This window comes from Neomonachus schauinslandi, chromosome 11, assembly GCF_002201575.2.
Source record: "Neomonachus schauinslandi chromosome 11, ASM220157v2, whole genome shotgun sequence".
NCBI lineage: Eukaryota > Metazoa > Chordata > Mammalia > Carnivora > Phocidae > Neomonachus > Neomonachus schauinslandi.
In genome coordinates, this window is record NC_058413.1 from 60,004,509 (window position 1) to 60,013,213 (window position 8,705).

An 8,705-nucleotide genomic window follows, 5' to 3' on the forward strand; every position below is an offset into this window, starting at 1 on the left:
GAATTCGTTATTCAGTTTTTGTTTTATGGCCTATTATATGAAAACAAAGTGACACATACCTTGAAACCATGAACTTGGCCATTCTTTAATATGATTCTCCCTTCACTGCCTTATATACATAGGCAGGAAAGATGAAATGTCTTAATACGAAGCCAAACTCCCCTCGGCCTGGATATCAGCAGAAGCCCCTAAAATTTTTAAAGAGAGAATCAATGTTCTCTAATATTAAAACTTTGAGGTATAGTAAATCCTCTACAGAATGATAACTAAGACTGTATCCATATGTGTGAACAGAAAATGTTGCCAGTACCCATAGCAATATCTCTCTTGTTCTTAAGGAGATAACAGTGTACTACCCCAGTGGTTTAAAAAAAAAAAAAAAAAAAAACCTGGGATGCCTGAGTGGCTCAGTCAGTTAAGCATCTGCCTTTGGCTCAGGTCCTGATCACAGGGTCCTGGGATCGTCCTGCATCTGGCTCCTTGCTCGGCGGGGAGCCTGCTTCTCCCTCTGCCTGCTGCTCCCCCTGCTTGTGCTCTCTCTCTCTCTCTCTGGCAAATTAATAAATAAAATAAAATCTTAAAAAAATAAAAATAAAAAAAATAATTGCTTTGCCTTCATGCAACATCCAATAACTGGATGTTATTGATGAGGGAGCAGAAGGCTGGCTGAAGACAAAGCATAAGCTGACACCTTGCAACCGCCCCCACCCCCCACTCCTGGGTATGACTTTCTTCCAGGAATCTCCCAACTATCTTAATGTTAATGCCTTGCTAGAGAGGACAAACAACCTCAACTCGACAATGGCAAAGCCTCGGGTATCTTGTAGGTCCTCCTTAGCATATGAAAGTTCTCTTGAAACCTCCCTTTTTCCTTACCTGCCCCAACGCCATAGTATATAATCAGCCACCCCACACAACCCTGGTGCAAGCAGCTCTTTCTGCCCATTGGTCCTGTCCCTGTGCTTTAATAAACCACCATTTTGCACCAAAGACGTCTCAAGAATTCTTTCTCGGTCGTCAGCTCTGGACTCCACCCCACTGAATCTCACCTATATTCCAAAACCCCATCACCACTCCCAACTCCCACCTCCAAACCATCCTCCAGCTTGTAGCCAGTGTAATCTACTATTTGAAACCAAATCTGTCTCTCTTCTACTTAAAACACAATATTACTTTCCTAAAATCTTTTGCATGGCCATCAAAACTTCTTAGGCAGCCTTTTTTTGCTTGTCCAAACCTTTTCCCCTTTGAGTTCCCCACATGCAACATCCATGCACTACATTCTATCGATATGGAATATATTAATTTATTTAACAATACATACTGTATTATATTGTTACATATTGTATTATATATTGTGCTAATAGGGATATAGGGAATAGTAAATATGACACAGAAATAGACAAAAAGGCTTCCAGGGCAGGCATTCTTCTCCACCCGCCCCCCAACCCTGCCTGGAATGCCCTTCTTTCTGAATAAGATAAACATTTATACATTCCCTAGAAAACCAGCTGAGATATAACATGATGTGGATTGAAGTAGCGTTCGGGATCAATGGCCAAGAAAGAATTCTTGAGATATTTTCAGTGCAAAAAGGAGGTTTTATTGAGACATGGGGACAGGACCCCGGGGCAGAAAGAACTGCCCTGGGATTGTGAAGAGCAATTGAGTATATACTTTGAAGTTGGGGGAGGTAAAGACAAGGGAAGCTTCCAAAAGGATTTTCATATGCTAAAGAAGACATAGAAGATCCTAGAGACCTGGCTATTATCAAGCTAAGGCTGCACTTAACTAGAAGACAATGTTAAAACCCAGAATGTGTCATTTCCAGGCGGTGTGTCCTAGGGCAAGTCATTTTGCCCCCTAACCTCTCTTTCTAAATCTGTAAAACAGAGATAACAATGCCTGCATTTTGTGTCTATTCTGAGGGTTGAATGAGAAAAGTCTATCAAACAGTGCTTAGAAGTCTCCTAGCTACTTAATAAAGGCTCAGGAAAAGGTAGTTATCATTCTTATTTAGTACACTGACACTGTTCTCACCTGTGTTGAGATAGCATCACCAGCTTGAAATATAAATAAGTTATCATTCATTCTTATTATTCAAATTAATTTTCAAGTTCCCGTCTGCTAGACACCCACCCCCACCACCATATTCACACCTTAAATTATCCAAGAAACCAGAGGCTTTATAAGTTCCAGTAGGCTCAGTCCTATTTCAAAACACACCATGGAAGAATAACTGGATAACGAGAACAGTTTGTGATGGAATACCATTCTGTGCCATGAGTGATTTTGTTTCTGCCACTTTGTGGGATACACCTCATGAAGTGAAGTATGCCCTCGTTGTTTGCCTAGGTCTCTTCCAACTACTGAGAAGATGGGAAAGTAACCTCTCAGGATGTTGTCAGGGAGAAAAGGATGCTGCCCCACTTAGGAATATGCTTAACTGGGATTACCCCTCATCATCACGTATGTGGACACAAGATCAGTTCCTACATAAATTATTTGACCTCTCTGAGACACAGTCTCCACAAAATGGAGACTGCTGAATTATGCATTCTTTTGGGTCTTTTTTGCATTTATCACTTGCTGATTTTGCATACAAAATACCACAGAATATTTCAGTTCATATGCAAAAGAGCTATTAGGTCACACACCTGACATACTGGCAATTCCAGAATTCAATTTCTCCATGATTGTAATGGTATCAATAATAAATAACATTCATTGTGCCAAATTTGATGTTGCTACTGGTATTGTAAAGTTGTTTATAACATAGTATTTATTCCTTTTTCTAACTTTTGGGAATTCTGCCTCCTGTTAGATTAGCAACAGCTAGAAAGAACAACCTTATCTCATTCAATTTTGTTTACTCAAAGACTAGAATAATTCTAGATCCCCATTTCTTCAACCATAAGATGGGGATAGGGATAATAAAAATAATAGTAATAATATAAGGCCTTCCTCACTGAATATTTGTAAAGAACAAGTGAGATAAAATATATAAAAGTATTACATAGGGGCACCTGGCTGGCTCAGATGGTTGAGTGACGGACCCTTGGTTTGGGCTAAGGTCATGATCTCAGGGTCATGGGATCAAGCCCTGTGTTGGACTCCCCGCTCAGCACAGAGTCTACTTGAGATTCTCTCTCTCCCTCTCCCTACTCATGTTCTCTATCTCTCTCTCAAAAATAAATACATAAATAAAATCTTTAAAAAAAGTACTCAATAATTAGATATGTGTAATTAGTTATATCCCAGTCATGCTAGTTACACATATGTTCAACGGATCCCCCTTTTGACATTTTACATTATAAACTCCTGCAGGACAAGGAGTAGTTTTTTTTATCCCTTTAGCATCTGGTATCCAGATATTTAAACTTAATTCCTACTTAGGAAAATATATTAATTGATGATGACTAAATATGGATATTCAAGTCACATTAACTTAGTTTCACTTGAATATAAGAAAAGTTGAACTTTTGGTATCAGCAAAAGGTAGTTAGAAAAATCACAATTTTATAAGTAGCCTTGGCTTAAAAACACCTAACTAATTAAAAAAAAGGCAGCGGGGTATTATTGAAATCCTTTATGAAAGTGGCCATCAGTCTAGAATATGTGCAATAATAATAATAATAACTCCTTTTGTGTATTTGTGTGTGTGTATACACACACACACACACACACACATATATGTATATATGTAGTTGTACTTACTGAGGCTAATTCTCATATGATGTATTGGTATCTATGTTTTAGGAACAACCAAGTGAGAATCTGATTGGTTAAGGACTCTGCCCAGGTTTACATGGCCTAGTTTGGATGTAGCAATCCAGCTCCTTGGACTTACCATAGGGAAATCATATTGAAGAGAAAGAACATCATGAATTAATTAAACCATAATTTTTCTCTAATATCAAAGATACATTCTCTTTTGTCCCTAATTTCCAACTTGTTTTTTTTTATATATATTACCAAATTTTACAAGTTTTTCTTTTGTGAATTTAGGAACTATGACTTATTTATATTTTTATTTCCTTTCCTAGTTAAGTCTCTGCTATACATGGGACATTGGATCCTTTTTAATGAATGAAGGAATGCAATATGTGCTCTTCACATGCTCTTGTCTTTCCTCTCATACGATGGTCCTCATTTTGTATTCCTCTACACACCTTGTCTCCTATGCCGTCATCCTTATTATACAGTCCGGTTAGTCCTCCACTTATTCTCCCAGATTTCACTGTATGTTTGGAAAATCCTTTTGTTGATCCCCATAGACTTTTTTCCCCATTAATCAAGCTCCTCCTAAAATTCCATTTATGCCCTTTACCAGGCTACATCCCAAAGCCCAGATAAATCCTGACTTTTTCATAAATTCTCAGATTCAGAGCCAAGGGTCATTCCTCTTCCACCTCTATAGTCTCTCAGAACTAGACCTGATACTTGTGACACTTAGTACATTTTATATCTGCATCTATATCTGTATCTACATTTATATCCCACAACATTTTGGGTCAGATAATTCTTTAATTCTTTATTATGGGGGACTGACTGTACTGTGCATTGGCAGATATTTAACAATGTCTTTGGCTTCTATTCATTAGATGCCAGGAGCACAAGCTCAGCTGTGACAACCAAAAACATCTCCAGAAATTGCCAAATATCCCCTGGGGAAAGAAATACTCCTGCCCCCCACATTGAGAACCTCTGAGTTAAGTTTATATCCATATCCATATTCATATCCAAAGAATAACATTGATTGGCCTGATCCTCACCTGTGTTAGGCACTATGCAAAAGAGCATATGTTACCTATTTTAATTTTTATGATGATTTTAAGCAGTATTATTAGCACCAACTTAGACATGAGGAAAGTGTGGCTCAGAGAATAAATAACTCGAAACAAAATGCACTGCAGAATATGCACGTATCTTTGCACCACGTTACCTGACAATTTAGGAAGAACAAGATTCCTGTCACTTGCTTTCACCTTTCTACCTCCCATAGGGTCTATTGTGTGGTAGTTGTATAAAAATAATTAAAAAAATAGTGAATCAAAAGGAATACTCTTATTAGACTTATCATATGAGCTATACACTCTCCCTGGGCTTCACATTTTCTGGATTTGCGTTACTATAAATTGCCTACCTATTCCTTAACCCTGGTATATTTATATTAAGCATGTAAATTGGATATAATTCTATTACTTAAGTGTAGTATTTAATACTATAATTTTGTTAATGTTTCTGTCTATCTTCAAGTTCTGGCATCATAGTACAATGAAAAACACATGCGCTTTCAGAATCAAAATGTTAAATTTAAATTCTGACTTCATGCTTAACCGGCTATGTGGCATTTACTTCAAAACCTAAACATTTCTTGGTCAGTGCAAAGAATATAGAGATGAAAACTCCATTCCTAATTATCTAGAGATTTATACTCTAGTAAAGGGAAACACAACTTGAAAAGAAATTAATTCAAATACAGAGCTATAATGTTAAAAGCATATATAGAGTATAGCGATGGCACAGAGGAGGGAAGGGTTAATTCTATCAGGTAAGGATAGGGGAACTTCCAGGAGAGTCAGCACTCATGGTGGGTAATAAGGGATACACAAAGCCAACACACAAGCATCTTTAACTTCCTAAGCCTCAGTTTCACCATTTGTAAAACAAGGATAATTCTATCTGCTTCACAGGGTTGTTACAAGTACTAAATCATCCTGTTGGACAGATGGTGGACACATGATAAACATTACCTCCTTTCTATTTCCTTTAAAGGGTAAGGGCTATATCATTAATCATTTTTTATAGGTTACCTATTATACGGCCATAGGAGAATATGAGGAATTTTCATTGATTAAAAAGATAGTTGATTTCATCCCTTCCTCAGATATCCAAAGCAAATCTTCAAACTCTTTGTACATTATTCCCCAAGGAAGATAAGCAGGCTCTACATCCCACTGCAAAATGTTGTACAGATATTTTTATCAGGAAAAAGAAAAGAAAAAGAAAAAAAAGGCATCTTCCTCACAAGCCTTCCATGACCTGCTTCCTTTCCTTAAAAAAAAAAAAAAAAAAAGCAAAAACTATACAACCTGAACATTCTACCATGGTTGCTTTCTGTTCTGCTCAGTGACAGCAAATACAAGAAGAGAATAGAAAACCCTGAAAAGTAAAATCAAATCCCAAGTGCTTTACACATCTTTCTGAGCCTCTGTGGAGGATTCTAAAGATTGACTCTCCTGTTATTCAAACTGCTTCACCCACTGCCCTCTGAGAGCTCCAGACCCGGACTGTATTTGGCATCTTTATCCCCTAATGTCCCTTGTCATCAAGATAAGTTTTTATTTCTCTTTGTAAAGTGACAGCAGAGATCTAGGAAGATGAAGAATCTTTCCCCACTGAGCTTCAAATAACTCACTTCTAAAGCACTTCCATAATTCTCACTGTGGCCATGAGGTTGTGAAGTCTCATTATCTCTGACCTTGGTCTTTCTCAGCAACTATGACCCATGAGAAAAAAGGTTAGTTGCTGACATTCTTTCATTCAACCAACATTTACTGAACACTTGCTAGGTGCCAGGTATGGTGCTGGGTTATAGGAATATGTCAAGAATTTATTCACTCAGGAAATAACAAGGTGAATATAATCTGGCTTTATTCATTTCAGTAGTCTTATTCTCTTCTTTTTTGGAAAGTTGTCAATATAGCGAAAACATATTTAACAAACTTTATATTAGGCATCTTTACCACCCCAGCTCTTAATAAGTCTCTTGATATCATAATGCAGATTCAGAACAGCTTTATAATGTGGTTTTGGTCCTAATATGTAGGCATATCTTGAGGTACAAGTTCAGTATGGGATAATTTCCATCATTAGTGAAATGATCTGTCTACGGTTTATTGTAGTCAGCTTATATTAAAAAAGAAAAAAATACCTACTCGAGGTGTGAAATGTACCTTATATTTCATGATTAGTAGACACTGATTGCAATTGACCTTGCAATTTACATTCTTCACATGTCCAGGTGAATTTATTTTGCAAGGGTATTCAATGGCTCTTGTTAGATTTGATCTCAATATACACAAATACAAACAGAAACAAGAACTTATACACTTTAGATCCATCTTTTCCCTTTTACATAGCACTGAATCAGTAGTGAGTACAGTATGGAACTGAGGGACATTCATTGGACTAGTTGGCTAGAAAGGTCCCAGCTATTCAATTTGGGAGATTCAGAAGAGTTGAGGATTAAACTTGAGTTTGACATGAGATAGCAACCTCTAAGGTGTCAAATGTAAAATGTTAGATGATGGTAGTTGAAGACATATGGAATTTGACCAAGCTATAAAACCAGGAGATCCTGAGGTAATACCTAGAAAGCAGAAAGGAGGGCCCAGCCTCTGGGAAAGAGTTGGCAGGGTAAGGTGAGGGTGCCAGGCACAGAGCAGGCAAAGATCATACCAGGATCCTTTGTCAGTGAGGACTAGAAGCAGAACCTGAGGCCTTAAGAGCAGCGGGTCTGGAAGCACAATCACACCTGGCAATGGATTGATAACTGCTATGCGGTAGGGTTCCTGAAAGTGCCTAGTATTGCTCCTAAACTTGGACATGAGCAATTCACAGACTATATCTAGATGGCATGTTTTAGTAGGAAAGAATAACGTATTCTTCTACTAGGCTAGATTTTCAGAGGCTCAGGGATGAGTCAGGGCAGAAGCAATAGAGGGTGTGTTGTGATGGGGACAGGATAGAGCTGGCACATCTGTGGCACATAGTACATGGATATACCTACCCTGGCATACAACATATACTCCTTAAATGATGATACCATGAGTATGTTTATAGGATAAGGTTTGAATTCAGCTTGTGTGGAAATAAATGTAGTCCTTCATTCATTCAAAATATATATATTGAGTGCCAACTATGTGGCTTTTGCCTTTGGGTATACAGCAGAAAACAAGGCAGAAAAGGTATTTGTCCTCATGGAACTTGCATTTTGCAAGGAGTGGAAGGGATAACCAAGATTCAAATAGGATAATTTCAAAAAATATGCATGCCCTGGAGACAACAAAATATGGTACTGTGATAAGAATTTTGCCTCTATATCTACATAAAGACAATTATGACTAAATACAGATTAATAGAACATGAAGGGGACTAATTCTGCCTTCTAGATATAATGGTATTTCTACCATTCATTTTCCTTTCCCTAATCACATTTTCTGATTTGGCTGTTGTATCACAGTCTCTTGCTGCAACCCTCTCCCAAAATTTAATGTTATTTGGCTAAAATGTATCAATAACATTTAGTTTTCATCAGCACTGTATTTACAGCTAGCTGGAAGGGGCAAATAGGGGAAAGGCAGGGTGAGCTTTGGGGTCCAGGCAGAACCTTCCTCATGAGAGCACTAGATTATCCAATGTCAGCATATGGTTTATGCAGTCAGTGCTCAATAAAAATCTTCTTTCCTTGTACCAAGAGAGTAAGGAAAAACAGTATATTCTTCTGGATGTACCCATGGCTTTTGACTTTGCATTATGTACAAACTAGGTTCCAGAATATGTCAAAACTTTAAATCCACAGATTTCTTTATGAATTCCTTGCACACATCAGCTTAAGCCCCATATGACCAAGGGATCACTAGAAGACTCTTGTGTGTAAAAGTGAAGAGCCTTTTGATAGCAGGAATTTGATTTACAGA